Source organism: Hibiscus syriacus, unplaced genomic scaffold (genome assembly GCF_006381635.1).
Source record: "Hibiscus syriacus cultivar Baekdansim isolate YM2019G1 unplaced genomic scaffold, ASM638163v2 tig00110044_pilon, whole genome shotgun sequence".
NCBI classification, from domain to species: domain Eukaryota; kingdom Viridiplantae; phylum Streptophyta; class Magnoliopsida; order Malvales; family Malvaceae; genus Hibiscus; species Hibiscus syriacus.
The window spans coordinates 2515854-2534612 of NW_024062574.1; the positions used below are offsets into that span (position 1 = coordinate 2515854).

The 18759-nt window shown below is 35.9% G+C and overlaps 1 pseudogene; it reads left to right on the top strand.

Moving 5' to 3' along the window:
- Nucleotides 1-3219: 3219 nt before the first annotated feature.
- LOC120213683 lies at nt 3220-18333 on the top strand (annotated as a pseudogene).
- The last annotated feature ends 426 nt before the right edge of the window (nt 18334-18759 follow it).

An 18759-nucleotide genomic window follows, 5' to 3' on the forward strand; every position in this document is an offset into this window, starting at 1 on the left:
CGAGAACGGTCGAATAATTGTTTCCACTTGCATAAGATGCGATCTCCTCCCCATTATTACACAACAAAACAAGACCATAATTTCCATTGTCGTTGTCTTCTAGTTTTCTGGTTAGAATTGTTTCTCTTAACATCTTTTTCAACCCTAGCAGACGATCGACAGAAGGGGGTTCGATCTTCACTTGCTTGAAAGGGTTAAACAGAAACGAGACTGCCTTCTCTTGCTAGAAAAGTAACCATCCATGTGAGAACCAACGCAGCAACAACATTCACTAAACTCCTTCGGCGCCATTTTCAAGCTGTAAAGACGATTTTCTCCGAGATTCAAAGACCCATGGTCGCCATTGTTGTTGGCATCAATACCACCGCCTTCTTCAACCTGTTTCTTGGAAGGTAGCATGAGTCATGGCATCGTTGAAACCAGCTCGTTTCCAAGTAAGTTCCATGAACAACAAACAGATTTAGCTCGAACCAAATCATTGAAACTTAAGATGTTGAACATTGATCTTAAAATATGTGTTACTGCCCATACGGAATCTGAGCTGATTGACCTCGTTAACGTTTGGTGTACCGGAGCCAACACGAACAACAATCCGATTGTGAAGAAGGAAACGTTGAGGATGTAGTTCAAAAGACGAGAGGGAGAGCATCTCTTCGGTTAATACGAGGATTATGAAACCGGAACCAAGAAGGTTTACATCGTGTAGAACCATACCAAGATTACAAGAGCAACAATGCATAGATATTGCAAGATGGAAAGCAAAACTTGCATCACTTTAAGCATATTACTGTTAACGACATTACCATTCATGACCATCTCCTCCATGAAAGTCGTCCATCGTGGGTATTCAAAAATATCTGATTCGGTTGATTTGGCTTGTCGACCTGCAGACCTAAATTTACAAAATCGAGTACTTTTTTTTAAAAATACCGATCGGACAAAGTATCTGACCCGTGATTTTTTCTAGTAGTTGGACCGGGTCTAGGCCGATTTTTTATAATCGGGTACCCGAGCCGACTTAATAGTTTTAATATATATATATATATATATAGTTTAAATTATATTTTTATTTTATGTTCTTTAATATTTTTATCTTAAAATTAAATTTAAATCCTTAATTTTTTTCTTAGATTTGTATTATGTACTTTTAAGTTTTTAATTTTTTCAAATAAATCTTTATTAATTTGTCGATACGAGTTTCGTAAAAAATCATCATCGATATTAATATTTTTAATATTTTTTTGAAAATAAACTTTAATTATATAATTATATATCCAAATATTTATATTTATATTTAAAACTAACTTCAAATCACTAATTTTTGTGTGTGAATTGTGTATTATGAACTTTTAAATTTTATGTATTTTTTTATGTATTTTTTAAAAATTAAATTAAAAATATATATAAACCGGATACAAATGATTAGAAAATGCGTTTACGGGCATCAAGACTTAACGGATCAACAAATATACTACTCGAAGAGTCGGATACCCGATGTACCAAGTTGCATCCCTCGTAAGGACATAATCATGACACTAACTCAAATAGGATAAAATATAATTAACGATAGATAATGAGAAATAAAATTAAAATAAATTAACATTAGTAGGTCTAAATAAAGTTTATCTATATGTATTTTTAATTAAAAATGATAAATTATACATTTAGTACTTAAACTATTAGTTTTGATCTGTTTTAGTACTTAAATTCTTAATTTTTTAAAATTATACCTAAAGTCTAGTTTTTGTTTCATTCAGTATTCCATTCAAAATTTGATTTTTTGTTTCATTCAGTATTCTGTTCAAAATTTGACATTAACTTTTGAATTTTTTTTGAAATTTTAAGTATTAAAATAGATCAAAATTAATAGTTTAAATACTAAGCGCGTTAAGTTTTTAAATGTGAATATTAAAATAAAATAAAAATTAAATTTTTAAGTATAATTTTGAAAAAGTTAAAAAATTGAGTGTTAAAATGGATTAAAACTAATAATTTAAATAATAAATGGGTAATTTAATCGTGAAACAAACGGAAAATCAACCGCAATCTCACTTTTTTACCGTTTCCCTGGTAAAGTAACTAAGAGCCGACTCTTATGGCTTCCACGTTGGTTTCTCCTTCCCCAGTTTCTTCATTCATCAGGAGCAATGTCAGTGCTTTCAAGTTTCAATTACCCATTTTATGATTTTGATTGATGTAGTTATTTTGGCCAATAAGAAAGAAAAAAAAACATTTTTTATGGTCCGAAAGGTTCGGGCTTTTCTGCTTTTCCTTCAACATCTCAAATTTTCATTCAGAAATGCAAGAAACAAGTTTCGACGAAAATCGTCTCGGTCATGGCACCCCGGCAATCTGAGCGTGAACCAGATACGACTGGCTCTGTTAGTTTCTTTTTATAAAAGTTTTCACTTTTTATCTTCATTGATTGGTTAATGTGTTTGTGTTGATTTATGAAAGAAGTTGGGTTCTTTTTTCCTCAGGTGAAGACTAGAATGACAGTGACAGAGAAGATTCTTGCAAGAGCCTCTGGGAAACCACAGCTGAACCCAGGTGATAATGTTTGGGTTAATGTTGCTATTTTGATGACACATGATGTTGGTGGTCCTGGTTCCATTGGTATTTTCAAGAAAGAATTTGCTGAAAATGCAAAGGTGTTCTGTTCATCTGCTATCTTACTTGTTTTCTTTCTTTTCTCTTAGCTTAGTTTTGTGCATGATTGAGCTCTTGTTGATGGCTGTTCGAATATAATTAGCATTTCGGAATCGAAAATTGTGGTTTCATTAAGTAACAATAGCTATGTCACTGCTGTTAGTTCTTTGTGTGTCCTTTGCTGTGGCTGAGTTCAATATCCGTGTAAGAACCTTTTGGTATTGAAGGTTTGGGATCTTGTAAAGGTTGTTATTATACCTGACCATTACATATTCACCAGTGATGAACGTGCGAACCGCAATGTGGATATTTTGAGGGATTTCTGCACGGAGCAAAATATCAAGTATTTTTATGATGTAAAGATCTTGGTAATTTTAAGGTATGCCACTCGTTATGTTTTCATTCGTTTCCAGTCCGATATTCTGAAGAACTAGGGGTTATTCTCTGTTCATTGACATAAAGCTGAATCCTAATTCACAACATTGTAGGCAAACCCTGATTATAAAGGAGTATGCCATGTTGCACTTGCCCAAGAGGGTCACTGCAGGCCTCCCTACCATAACTACTGAAATGCAAAACTTCAATTCATGCGCCAGGCTTTGGAGCTGGTATTATCTTTTATCTCCGCCTTCAGGTTTTACTAGGGAGGGATTCTCACACCTGCACTTCCGGAGTATTCGGTCATTTGCTACAGGAATTGGACATACAGATGCAGGCTTTGTATTAGTCACTGGGAAGCTTATGTTAAAGGTGTATTAATTATTCTTTGATGTTTTACTTGATTAAAAAATGTGTGTGCGTTTGTTTTTGGTGCATTTTGATTTTTCATTTGGTTTCGTACTAGTATTTGGCTACCTTAGGTTAGTAGCGTAATAGCGTTATGCCCACCATAGAATTATAGATGTTCTTTCTTCAAATGAGAGTTTAAGGTGGTCCAAATCTGTTATCCAAACTCGAAATTTGTTTAAACGAAATTATACTGCTTATCACTTGAATCAATTCGTTGATAAAATGAAAATATGCTTGATTATTATTAATAATAGTATTTTGACATTCATTTTCATGATATTTTGTATTATAATTTACTTTATTTAATATTAAAATTAAATTTTAATTATTTAAAATTTCGTTTAGATAAACTTGAAATTAAAAGTCTAATATTTTTATGGGTAAAATACATAAATAGTCCTTTGACCATAGAATATTGTTTTATTAAGTTCTTTGAGTATAAGATTACAAAATAATCCTTTAATTATAGAGTGTTATTTTGTTGAATCTCTCAACTATTAAAAATTATATAATTATCATCTGACTATTCATTATGTTTCAAATCGTCTTTTTCATGAAAAAAATATCAATCATTTAAATCGAATGGTAACATGATTGATTGAAGTTATAGGTTTATGTGATACTCCACATATAGATATTAACATTTTCAGTGCTTGTAAGAACCAATCTTCGATCTCCGATAATCCTTCGATTGAATTGTATAACAAATCTGTTGCTTTTGAGGGTAAGCTTAATTGTATTCAAGAACACCCCAAGTAGAATTGAAGGTGTAAAGAAAGAAGTAGATGATGTGTGTGGCATCTTAGACAGTGGTCCATGGGGACCCGCCATTGAAAACGCTCTGTCTTCGCTCAACAAGAAGGCTCAACCCGGTTTGGTCATTGGGGTTTTGACTTTTGAGGAAGTTGAAGGATGTTAATCACGCAATAAACTATTTTAGATTGACCGAGAGGAGAACCGACCGAGTACATTGTCCGGAAGCATATAACTCGCTTCTCATGGTGATGGCTCGGAATAAGAGGTTTGCTTGCATGGAACAGGTTCTTGGAGAGATGCGTGTTGCGGGATTCGGACCGTCGAGTAACACTTGCATCGAGCTGGTTGTTAGCTGTGTCAAGTCCCAAAAGTTAAGAGAAGCTTTTGATATTATACAGACGCTGCGGAGGTTCAAATTCCGGCCACCTTTTTCGGCTTATACCACTCTGATCGGTGCTTTATCTGCTGTTTGAATCGAATCTTATGCTCACTCTGTTTCACCAGATGCAGGAGTTGAGTTATGAAGTTAGTGTGTATTTGTTTACTATGCTTATTCGTGTGTTTGCCAAGGAAGGTCGGGTTGATGCTGCTCTTTCTCTTTTAGATGAGATGAAGAGCAACTCTTTTGAAGCCGATGTTGTGTTGCGGAAGACGGCTATCGGATAGAGCAAAATCGCAACTGATAATTTGAGAAAATAAAAATGAAGATAAAAGAGACAAAATTTACGTAGAAAACCCCTGAATAATATATGGTAAAAACCACGGGCAACGGTAGAAGAATTTCACTATGAGAAAATAAGAATTACAACTTCTCTCGATCGACCAAGGAGAAAATAATGATAATTCTCTCTTGATAAAAAGGAGAAAACAACTCTCAAGAAACTCTCTAAATTCTCTCTAGTATTAGAAGAAAGCTAGAATGTTTTGGGATGATTTTGAAGCTAAATGAGCTAGGGTATTTATAGTTGAAACTTAAAGACTAATCTTATAAATACCCTAAATTACAATGACTAAAATTAATTATCCCATTACCCAATTTCAACAAAAATTAGGTGCCTAATTTTTGACTTTGACAAAGCACAATTTGGTGCCTAAATTATTTGACTTTTAACAATCTCCCACTTGAAGATTTGATTAGAATAATCATATCTTCACACCATTCTTTCTACCTTGTACCTTCATGTTGCTTACGTTTCTGACAGGCCACAGGAGAATCGACACCAGATAAATTTATCAACATTGATTGCCTTCGTCATGAAATCTGCTATGTTATCTTTGGTATGGATTTTCTGCATATCTACCGTTCCTTCTTCCACCTTTTCACGAATGAAATGGTACTGAACTCGTATGTGCTTTGTCCTTGAATGAAATGCTGGATTCCTTGTTAGATGCAAGACGCTTTGACTGTCACAAAACAGAGATACATACTCTTGATTGTGCACAAGCTCCTCCAATAGCATCTTCAACCAAATTGCTTCTTTACTGGCTTGTGTAGCTGCTACTATTCTGCCTCTGTTGTGGACGTAGCCAAACTAACTGCAATTTGAAACCCAGCTTACAGCTCCACCAGCAATTTGAACACATATCCTGTAGTAGATTTGCTTTTATCCAAATCCCCTGCATAGTCAGAATCTACATAACCATTGATTAGTAAGTTTGATCCTCCGTAACATAATGCAACATTTGAGGTCCCTTTGATGTATCTGAGGATCCTCTTTACAATATTCCAATGCTCTTTGCCTAGATTCGCCATGTACGACTAACCACTCCCACTGCTTGTGCAATGTCTGGTCTTGTGCATATCATAGCGAACATTAAACTTCCCACTACTGATGCATACGGTACTCGAGACATCTCCATCCTCTCTTCTTCACTGCTAGGACTCATTGGAGGATAATTTGAAGTTAATAGGAAGAGGGGTAGAAATTGGCTTACAATCTTGCATGTTGAATCGTGACAAGATCTTCTTCAAGTAATTCTTTTGTGAAAGCCAAATCTCCCTATTACTTCTGTCTCGGTGAATTTGCATCCCTAGAATCTTGTTTGCTGATCCCAAGTCCTTCATTTCAAATTCCCTAGCCAGTTGTGCCTTCAATTCTTCAATATAATCTTTGTTGGGTCCTGCAACCAACATGGCATCCACATACAACAGCAATATAACAAAATCGTTATCACCAGACCTCTTAAAATAAGCACAAGGGTCTGCATTAAGTCTGTTGTATCCAAGGCACATAATGAAAGAATAAAATCTTATACCAACACCTCGGCGCCTGCTTTAGACTGTAAAGAGATTTGTTCAACCTGCAAACCAAGTTCTTCTTTTCTTTTTCTTCAAAACCTTCAGGCTGGAGCATATAAATTTCTTCTTCAAGATTTCCATGAAGAAAAGCTGTTTTAACATCTAGCTGCTCTAGATGTAAGTCCAATGTAGCACACATTGCCAAAACTACTCGAATTGTTGTTAGTCGAACCACAGGAGAAAATATTTCATTGAAATCAATACCTTCTTTTTGAGCATATCCTTTGACCACCAGTCTTGCACGATACCTCTCAACTTGATCGTCACCATTTCGCTTGATTTTGAAGACCCATTTGTTACCAATTGGCTTCCTTCCTTGTGGTAGTGGCACAAGGTTCCATGTATTATTTTTATGAAGGGCTTCGATTTCTTCTTGCATCGCCATCATCCACAGTGAAGCATCTGAGCTGTTTATTGTGAAACATCCCAAACTAGGGGTTAGTGGCTAAATTGTAAAGTTTAAGAATTTGATGAATTAAGTAGAAGAATGGAATAATTCGATGATTTATTTGGAAATAATTCCTAAAATTTATTAGTATTTAGTAAAGTAGATGAAGGGCAAAATGGTCATTGAACAAAGATAATATTAAATATTATAAATGGGTATTATTATATATGAGAGGTATGATTGAAGAGATAAGTTTTAGACTTATCTTCTTCATCTTCATCTTCTCTCAAACGTGAAGAGCCAAGCTTGCAAAGGTGAGTTTCTTTGTTAGTTGGTTATTTACTAAATTTATGGTTGGGTTTTGATCATTAGATAATAACTAAGCTTAAGGAAAGCTTAGGTTATCTTAAGATTGAAAGATAAAGAAGTTATGAAAGATTAAAGAAAATGAGTTTTTAAAGGAAATTCTGGAAAAGTGTTAATAAGAGATTTTAAGATGGAATTTGACTTGTCATCAATAAGAATAAGAGATTTATGAAGTTAGAAAAGATTTATAACAAATTTGAAAGTTTAGTAAGATTCTTAATTTTAAGAATCTTGATGAAATATGGAAGATAAATATGATTTATATGGGCATAAGTTGGTTTCAATAATGATAGTTGAGTTTAAAGTCATAATAGGGGATCAAAATAGAAGAATTAAGGGAAGAGTTGATGATTTACGTGTTAAAATGTCAGTTCTGGGCAATGTGCATCGATGCACATTTATTGTGCACGATGCATCGATGATTAATACCAGAAATTGTTTAAGATGCATCGATGCACATGCAGTGCATCGATGCATGATTTTAAATAGAAAACATCGAATAGGATTTATGCATCGATGCATAAGGAGTGCATCGATGCATCCCCATTAAAAAAAACATCGAATGCATTTTATGCACCGATGCACAAGTAGTGCATCGATGCATACATTCATTGAAAGAGGAAATGGGCTTTTCTCTTAGCCTAAGAAGTGACAGTTTAGAATATATCAATTGGAATATTGATATGAATCTGTGTATTGTTATGTAGAGATAGAACGTGATCCGTTTCGGGATAATTGAGGAATTAGAATCGAATCAAAGCAAAGCTAAGGTGAGTGCAATTTATTTTGTACTTATTTTATTGAATTAACATTGGCTTGTGATGAGCCAGTGATGGAGTTACTATGGTAAGAAGTAACTTCTAAATTGTTATGTGATTACCATGTATGCATTAATACATAGAAATAGATGGATGCTATGTTATATGATTTATATGCTTAAGTGAAAATGCAACATATGATATATGTTATTTGACATGACATGCATGGTTACATGAAAGAAAGCTATGTGACTACATGTATATGTGAAAGAAGCTATAAGCTTATATGCACATGTGATATATGTGATATGAATTACATGAAATGATTTACGTGAATACATGTATATATAATACATGTGATATGATATGAGATATATGGTTACACATACATGTGGTATGTGACAGAAGAGAAAGAACAAGTGATACGAAATGTATAAATAAATGCCCATAGTATATGATACGAGAGCTATAGGTATAGTTGGCATGCCAAGAGTCGAGGGTTTACCTATGTTGAAAGGAATATATGGATAGTTACCGAGGATCTTTATGACCTCTGGATAGTTACCGGGGTTCTTTGTAACCTCTGGACAGGTCCTTCGGGACGAATACTGAACGAATGTTCGGTGCCCCATGAGGGAATTTATACGAGCTGTGGTGACAGTATTAGTGCACAACCTCAATGTACTCACATACCTATTCTCAATAATATACATGGGCAATGAAATTGACAGACAAATGAAAGTGAAAGTGATAAAAGAAGGTAAGTTGCATGGTGTGCATGACCTGATTGTATATTGTTATCATACCATAGATTCATGCATTGATATGTAGTGACTCAATGATATGAATGCACATACATGAATTATATGTGTTATATGATGAGTATATGGTAAGTGGAAAGGATTATTGATAGTGTTTGTATATGTATGTCCTTTATTTATATGAAATGATATATGGTTATATTATATGTTTTATATGCCTCACTAAGTCTATGACTTAGCGTGTAAGTGATTTACACGTAGGTACCAAGAAACGAGAAGTGAAAGAATAGAAGTGGCAAAGACAATATCACTACTAAAAGATCAGATCAGAAGTATTTGACAAAGTATGTATTTGGTTATGTATAAGTGTTGGCATGTAATAAGTCATTAAGTACGAGCACTCTGATCAAGTCTGTATTTTGTTTTAAATAAAGTTTTAAATTTCCCGGGATTTTTCTTAAGAGTCAAGATTTGAAAAGTCAATGTGACACGTCGGACTTGTATCCGGGTCGGATATGAGTTAAGGGTGTTACATTTAATGGTATCAGAGCTACGGTTTAGCCGATTCTAGGCTAAAAACGAAGTCAAAAGTGTTTTAAAAAGTATACATGCCAACGAAATAGTGAAAACTTCTGATCTGATAGAAAGTAAGTATATTGTTTTGCTAATAGAATGATATGATTGTATTTTATTAGATGTCTGGACAAGACAACTCCCGAGACGTAGCGGGAAATGATAGATTAGCTGAAGGTAGTAATTCACCTGCCCTGGCCAGGCAAGGTGAAGGACAGACACTTTCTGGAGTGACTGTGCATGACCAAGACGTTTTCTTTAGAACGTTAGACGCGGTGTTGATGCGTTTCCAATCTCCTGCTCCTTCCACTCCGAGAAGGAATATAGCAAAAGATTTAAAAGGATTAGGAGCTCCTGAATTTAAAGGTGAAGTTGAGGAGAGTCCAGTTGAAGCGGACTTTTGGCTCAATGACGTAAAGATTATGCTAGATGGACTTCATTGTTCTGATATGGAAAAGTTAGACGGAGTAGTCTCCTTGCTTCGTGGTCAAGCAAGAATATGGTGGACGAACATTACTCTAAGAATGACAAGTGACCAAATGACCTGGTTCTTGTTTTTAGAAGAGTTCAAACACAAGTATATAGGAGATCAGTTCATCAAGCAAATGAAACAAGAATTCTTGAATCTGAAGCAATTGGATCACACTATATGAATATGAGTGTGAATTCAATAAGTTGAGTCGTTTTGCGGCTGAGTTAGTTCCAACAGAAAAAGATGCATGCGAATGGTTTGTGGAGGGCTTACGCCCGAGATTAAAGGAGATGTTGATTGTGTTAAATCTGTCCTCGTTTCAAGAGGTAGTGAATCGTGCAAAAGCTCTTGAAAGAGCTCAGAATGAACGTTATGGGGATCAAAGAGTTCAATCTTTTAAAAGAACGGGGCTTCATCGAGTTTAGTATCACCCAAAAGAAGTAGAGATTCTGATTTTCGATCTCAAGCACGGTCAGAGTCGATGACATCCTCCGCTAGAAGATCAAGTCAGATGAGAGATAGACAGACTCAATTTGTAGAGTCTGGTGATAGAAGAGCACAATTGAGACATTGTCAGAATTGTGGAAGATGTCATGGTGGGATATGTAGAATTAAATCTGGAGCTTGTTTTCGATGTGGGGAAATAGGACATTTCATGAGAGATTGTCCATTGAAGGACAGAGAGCTTGCACAATCAGAACGATCTGTTTGATGTCTCAAAGAGGTAGGGTAGAGGTAGAGAAAGAAATCAAACAGGATCTTCTACTCAATAGGAGATGCGCTCCACTGTTAGAATATATAATCTTAATGATAATGAAGACTGTGAGGACCCAGAATTTTTGGCAGGTATCTTTCGGTTGTATAGTAAATGCGTTATGATATTGGTTGATTTAGGTTAGCATAATTACATTTGAACAGTAAATTGATGAGAGAATACTAATTTTAGTTATGAGTTAATTGTAGTAGTTTTATTGATATAAACCCATTAAGGTATAATGTTCAGGTAAATAAGATTTGTGGTTACTTGAGTGGATTAAATAGCGTATGAGAACATGAGAAATTATATGGTTTAGTTATGCTATAAGGAAATCTTGATAAGGAGGAATAAATAGAGAAAGATATGAGAATGATAGAGTTTAAAGAATCAAGTAGGATAAGTGTTATAGTGGTGTTAGATTATTTATAGCATGAGTGAAAGAGATATGTAGTGAGTAATTAAAGAGGACTGTATAAAGGATTGCTTCATATGTTATAAAATGAAAATTCGAGGACGAATTTTCTTAAGGAGGGGAGAATTGTAACATCCCAAACTAGGGGTTAGTGGCTAAATTGTAAAGTTTAAGAATTTGATGAATTAAGTAGAAGAATGGAATAATTCGATGATTTATTTGGAAATAATTCCTAAAAGTTGTTAGTAATTAGTAAAGTAGATGAAGGGCAAAATGGTCATTGAACAAAGATAATATTAAATATTAATAAATGGGTATATTATATATGAGAGGTATGATTGAAGAGATAAGTTTAGACTTATCTTCTTCATCTTCATCTTCTCTCAAACGTGAAGAGCCAAGCTTGCAAAGGTGAGTTTCTTTGTTAGTTGGTTATTTACTAAATTTATGGTTGGGTTTTGATCATTAGATAATAACTAAGCTTAAAGAAAACTTAGGTTATCTTAAGATTGAAAGATAAAGAAGTTATGAAAGATTAAAGAAAATGAGTTTTAAAGGAAATTCTGGAAAAGTGTTAATAAGAGATTTTTAAGATGGAATTTGACTTGTCATCAATAAGAATAAGAGATTTATGAAGTCAGAAAAGATTTATAACAAATTTGAAAGTTTAGTAAGATTCTTAATTTTAAGAATCTTGATGAAATATGGAAGATAAATATGATTTATATGGGCATAAGTTGGTTTCAATAATGATAGTTGAGTTTAAAGTCATAATAGGGGATCAAAATAGAAGAATTAAGGGAAGAGTTGATGATTTAGTGTTAAAATGTCAGTTCTGGGCAATGTGCATCGATGCACATTTATTGTGCACCGATGCATCGATGATTAATACCAGAAATTGTTTAAGATGCATCGATGCACATGCAGTGCATCGATGCATGATTTTAAATAGAAAACATCGAATAGGATTTATGCATCGATGCATAAGGAGTGCATCGATGCATCCCCATTAAATAAAAACATCGAATGCATTTTATGCACCGATGCACAAGTAGTGCATCGATGCATACATTCATTGAAAGAGGAAATGGGCTTTTCTCTTAGCCTAAGAAGTGACAGTTTAGAATATATCAATTGGAATATTGATATGAATCTGTGTATTGTTATGTAGAGATAGAACGTGATCCGTTTCGGGATAATTGAGGAATTAGAATCGAATCAAAGCAAAGCTAAGGTGAGTGCAATTTATTTTGTACTTATTTTATTGAATTAACATTGGCTTGTGATGAGCCAGTGATGGAGTTACTATGGTAAGAAGTAACTTCTAAATTGTTATGTGATTACCATGTATGCATTAATACATAGAAATAGATGGATGCTATGTTATATGATTTATATGCTTAAGTGAAAATGCAACATATGATATATGTTATTTAACATGACATGCATGGTTACATGAAAGAAAGCTATGTGACTACATGTATATGTGAAAGAAGCTATAAGCTTATATGCACATGTGATATATGTATAATTACATGAAATGATTTACGTGAATACATGTATATAATACATGTGATATGATATGAGATATATGGTTACACATACATGTGGTATGTGACAGAAGAGAAAGAACAAGTGATACGAAATGTATAAATAAATGCCCATAGTATATGATACGAGAGCTATAGGTATAGTTGGCATGCCAAGAGTCGAGGGTTTACATATGTTGAAAGGAACATATGGATAGTTGCCGAGGATCTTTATGACCTCTGGATAGTTACCGGGGTTCTTTGTAACCTCTGGACAGGTCCTTCGGGACGAATACTGAACGAATGTTCGGTGCCCCATGAGGGAATTTATACGAGCTGTGGTGACAGTATTAGTGCACAACCTCAATGTACTCACATACCTCTATTCTCAATAATATACATGGGCAATGAAATTGACAGACAAATGAAAGTGAAAGTGATAAAAGAAGGTAAGTTGCATGTGTGCATGACCTGATTGTATATTGTTATCATACCATAGATTCATGCATATTGATATGTAGTGACTCAATGATATGAATGCACATACATGAATTATATGTGTTATATGATGAGTATATGGTAAGTGGAAAGGATTATGATAGTGTTTGTATGTATGTCCTTTATTTATATGAAATGATATATGGTTATATTATATGTTTTATATGCCTCACTAAGTCTATGACTTAGCGTGTAAGTGATTACACGTAGGTACCAAGAAACGAGAAGTGAAAGAATAGAAGTGGCAAAGACAGTATCACTACTAAAAGATCAGATCAGAAGTATTTGACAAAGTATGTATTTGGTTATGTATAAAGTGTTGGCATGTAAGTCATTAAGTACGAGCACTCTGATCAAGTCTGTATTTGTTTTAAATTTCCCGGGATTTTTCTTAAGAGTCAAGATTTGAAAAGTCAATGTGACACGTCGGACTTGTATCCGGGTCGGATATGAGTTAAGGGTGTTACATATTGCCTCCTGGTATGTTGATGGCTCATCGTCCTCTGTTAAAAGGCAGTATGCAATATTACCTTCTATAACATAATCTGAGTGCCAATTGGGACGTCTTCTCACACGATCTGATTGACGAGTTGTTGGAGCTTCAGAACTCTCTGGTTCTTGTTCATCATGTACTGGTTATGCTTCAGAAGAATCTCCTTCTTCAAACTCTTTTTCCACATGTATCTGAGTAGTCTCTGACTTTTCAGCGCTATCATCGTCTTCTTTTCTTTGTAGTTTATCTTCTACAAAGATAACATCTCTACTAATGATCACTTTGCGGGCAGTGGGATCCCTCAAGCGATACCCCTTTACTCCATCAGCATACCCCAATAATTTGCATTTCCTGGATTTGGATCCAACTTTGAAATTTCTTGGGAGTTGTACATCACGTACACTATACTTCCAAATATATGGAGGTTTGAATAATCAGCTGGTTTTCCAGTCCACATCTCCATTGGTGTCTTCAGCTCTATTGCAGTTGATGGAGCTCGATTCACCAAATAACATGCGGTATTGAATGCTTCTGCCCAGAATGATTTTTCTATGTCTGCATCCCTCAACATTGCTCTTGTTCTTTCTAACAAGGTTCTGTTCATCCGCTCTGCCACTCCATTTTGTTGAGGAGTGTTCGCCACTATGAACTGTCTTTGATGCCTTCTTTCCTGCAAAAGTCATCAAATTCTCGCTTGTGTATTATCCTCCATTATCTATTCTGAAACACTTGATCTTATTTCCAGAATCAAGTTCCACCGCGCTTTGAAGTTTTTGAAAGTTGAAAACACGTCTGACTTCTTCTTAATAGGGTGCACCAAACATCTCCTGGAGTAGTCATCAATAAACGAGACAAAGTATTTTGCTCCACATAGGGACGTTACTGGTGCTTGCCATACGTCAGAGTGAACCAATTCTAGAACACTTTTGCCTCTAAAATTTGATGTGTTGAATTTCAACCGGTGCTACTTACTTGTTATGCAATGCTCACACAAAGGAAGTGATACCTTTGTTAAGCCTGGAAGTAGCTTTTGCTCCACAAGGACTTTCATTCCTTGTTCTGACATGTGTCCAAGTTTCTTATGCCATAGCATTGCAGAATCTGAACTACATGAGGCAACAGAGGCTTCTGCTTCTAGTAATGTCTCTCCTTTCAGCATGTACAAGTTTGCAGCTATCTTTTCACCTTTCAGCACCACAAGCGCTCCACGGAACACCTTCATGATTCCTTTTCGTGTTTCAATCTTGCTAGCATTATTATCCAACAATCCGTAGGATAATAAATTTTCTTCAGGCCTTCATGTGCCGCACATCTCGAACAACTTTAATTGTTCCATCATACATATTTAATTGATGGTTCCCACACCAACGATCTCTAAAGCATGATCATTGCAACTATACACAGATCATCCTGAGATAGGTTCATAATGATGGAACCATTCTCTTCTTGAGGTCATGTGATATGTCGCTCCGAATCAATGAGCCATATCTGCAAATCTTTTTTTGCCTTCCACGGTGGTTGACGCTTCACAACATAGAGCGTCTCCATCATCTGAAGTGTTTGCGGTATTGTCTTGTGGATTGGAGATTTTATTTAGACTCCAACAATCCTTCTTCAAGTGACCCTTCTTTCCACAGTTGTAGCACTTTAAATTCTTCTTGCTCCTCGACTCGATCTACCATGTTTGTGACTGCTGCTTTGGCCACGTTCTGTTGATCTCCCTCTCGTCGTTGTCAACGCTTCTGATATTTGCATATTTACTTGTCTGTCTTTCTTGTTCTTGCGCCAATTTTCTTCTTGTAGAACAGCAGCTGCAACGTCATCGAAGACTAGACTGATGACATTACTGTTTGTCAAGTTGATGATGAGTTGATCATATGAATCCGGTAGACTTTGAAGTAGAAGTTCAGCACGTTCTTGTTCTCCTATTTTACAGCTTAAGGATGTAAGCTGAGAAAATAAAGTGTTCAGTGTATTTAAGTGCTCCGTCACTGAAGTAGATTCTGGCATACGGAGAGTGTACAATTTTCTCTTAAGAAAAATTTTATTGTGCAACGATGTGGCCTCGTACAATTTGGTGAGATGATCATATCTCCTTAGTTGTCTTCTTTCCTCGATGCTTGACAATACTTCATCTGCTAATGCTAGATGAAAGTTTGCCATAGCATTCCCGTCCATTTCGATCCATTTGTTGTCATCTGTGAAATCCACTAGCCTTTCACTGATAGCTGCTAGACAACCGTCTTTCCTCATGATAGCCTTCATCTTCAATTTCCACAATGAGAAATTTCTCCCATTGAATTTTTCAATATCAAATTTCGTTGTCATAACTTCTTTTACGGATAGCTCCCACTATTTCACTATCGTGAATATTTCTCTGGAACCTTCAAAGAATGGGTAATAACTTCTTATTTTTTTATGTTGGGGGATCCACCTTTTGGTGGCAACCACAAAGACAATAAGCATATATTACACACTCTAATCTAGCTCGGATACCAATTGTTGCGGAAGACGTCTATCGGATAGAGCAAAATCGCAACTGATAATTTGAGAAAATAAAAATGAAGATAAAAGAGACACAAAATTTACGTAGAAAACCCCTGAATAATATATGGTAAAAACCACGGGCAACGGTAGAAGAATTTCACTATGAGAAAATATGAATTACAACTTCTCTCAATCGACCAATGAGAAAACAATGATAATTCTCTCTTGATAAAAAGGAGAAAACAACTCTCAAGAAACTCTCTAAATTCTCTAGTATTGGAAGAAAGCTAGAATGCTTGGGATGATTTTGAAGCTAAATGAGCTAGGGTATTTAGAGTTGAAACTTAAGGACTAATCTTTAAATACCCTAAATTTTAATGACTAAAATTATCCCATTACCCAATTTCAACAAAAATTAGGTGCCTAATTTTGACTTTGACAAAGCACCATTTGGTGCCTAATTTGGTGCCTAAATTATTTGACTTTTTAACATGTTGTTCTTTATAATGTCTGCATAGACTGCTTTGGTAAGGTAGGTAAGGTGGAAATTCTTTCACAAGATGAAAGCAGAATGCCTAGGGCCCAACGACGTGACTTTCACGAGCATGATTGGTGCTTTATGCAAAGCCTATAGGCTGCAAGAAGCTGTAGAATTATTTGAGCTGATGGAGCAGGATCGAAAGGTCCCCTGTGCTTATGCTTATAACACCATGATCATGGGTTATGGCTCAGCAGGAAAGTTTGACAAAGCATACAGTTTACTAGAAAGACAGAAGGTGAAGGGGTCAATTCCAAGTGTGATCTCATATAACTGCATTCTAACTTGCCTCGGGAAGAAGGGGAAAGTGCAGGAAGCATTGAAGGTCTTTGAGGAGATGAAGAAAGATGCTGTGCCAAACCTTCCACTTATAACATTCTCATAGACATGCTTTGTAAGAAAGGCAATCTTGAGGATGCTTGGAAGATTCAGGATGTCATGAAAGAAGCTGGCTTGTATCCCAATGTTATTTCTGTAAACATAATGATCGATCGACTGTGTAAAGCACAAAAACTCGATGAGGCTATTTCTATATTTGAAGGGATGGATCATAAAGTTTGCTGCCCTAACGAGGTTACATTTTGCTCCCTTATAGATGGCTTGAGCAAGGATGGCAGAGTAAATGATGCCTATAGACTATACGAGAAGATTCTGGATTCTGGTAAGATCCCGATTGTCGTTGTATATACATCCCTCATTAGGAACTTCTTCAAAAATGGCCGGAAGGAGGATGGTCGTAAGATATACAAAGAAATGTTGCGTAGGGGATGCGCCCCTGATCTTATGCTCCTCGATACCTACATGGATTGTGTTTTTAAAGTCAGAGAAATTGAGAATGATACGGATTTGTTTGAAGAAATAAAGGCTCAAGGTTTCGTTCCGGATGTTCAAAGCTATTCAATCCTGATACATTGCCTTGTGAAAGCAGGTTTTGCACATGAAACCTATCAATTGTTTCATGCGATGAAGGAGCAAGGCTGTGTTTGGACACCCGTGCTTACAACAACGTGATTGATGGATTCTGTAAGTCAGGTAAGGTTAACAAAGCGTCAAAGGGTCACCAACCCACTGTTGTAACCTATGCTTCCGTCATTGATGGTCTTGCTAAGATTGATAGGCTTGATGAAGCATACATGCTTTTCGAAGAAGCAAAAGCACAGGGCATAGAGTTGAATTTAGTTATCTATAGTAGTCTTATCGATGGGTTCGGGAAAGTTGGGAGAATAGACGAAGCATATCTAATCTTAGAAGAGCTGATGCAGAAGGGTTTGATTCCTAATGTATATACATGGAATTGCTTGTTCAATGCTCTGGTGAAAGCGGAAGAGGTTGATGAAGCCCTTGTCTGCTTCAAGTCTATGAGAGAATTGAACTGTGTTCCCAACCATATTACTTATAGCATTCTCATAAATGGTCTTTGCAAAATCAGAAAATTCAGTAAGGCCTTCGTGTTTTGGCAAGAGATGGGAAAGAAACATTATAACGTACACCACCATGATCTCTGGACTCGCAAAGGCCGGTAATGTTGCGGAAGCACATGGACTCTTTCAGAGATTAAGGCTAACGGGGGTGTACCTGATTCCGTTGTGCTATAATGCCATCATAGAGGGGTTAAGCAATGCGAGTCGGGCAATGGATGCATATAAACTATTCGAAGAAACTCGACTGAAAGGCTGTAACATTCATACCAAAACCTGTGTTGTGCTTCTTGACGCACTGCACAAAGCTGAATGTCTTGAGCAGGCAGCTATCCTGGGGGCTGTGTGAAGGAAACAGCAAAGTCTCAACATGCTTCGAAGCATTGGTAACGTGTTCAGTTTGGTGTCGGAGAAATCAATTAACGCAGATTGAGGCGATCTCACTCAATGTTGCCTGTAGAACAATGTAGTGGGGCTGGACAACATCACTCGCAACCCACTTCTATAGATGAACTTAAGCAAAGGTATTTCCTCATCTTATCTAAGCTACGAGTGCATTTAGTTTTGTGTAGAGAAGTCACTAAAGGAGAGTTTATGCATAAAATTCTTGTGAACTTCTAAAAACGAGTTCTATGCAGACTCGATACGGGTCCTTCTTGGTTCCGGAATTTCAAATATAGGATACTATCAGACAGCATATACTAGCTATGAAAACCGATCTGGTCGAAACTTTTTCTTTGAAAAAAAATGTTATTCCGGTGACTGATATCAATCAGTATAGGTGCTCTCTGGCCGAAGCCATTGCTAAATGCATCA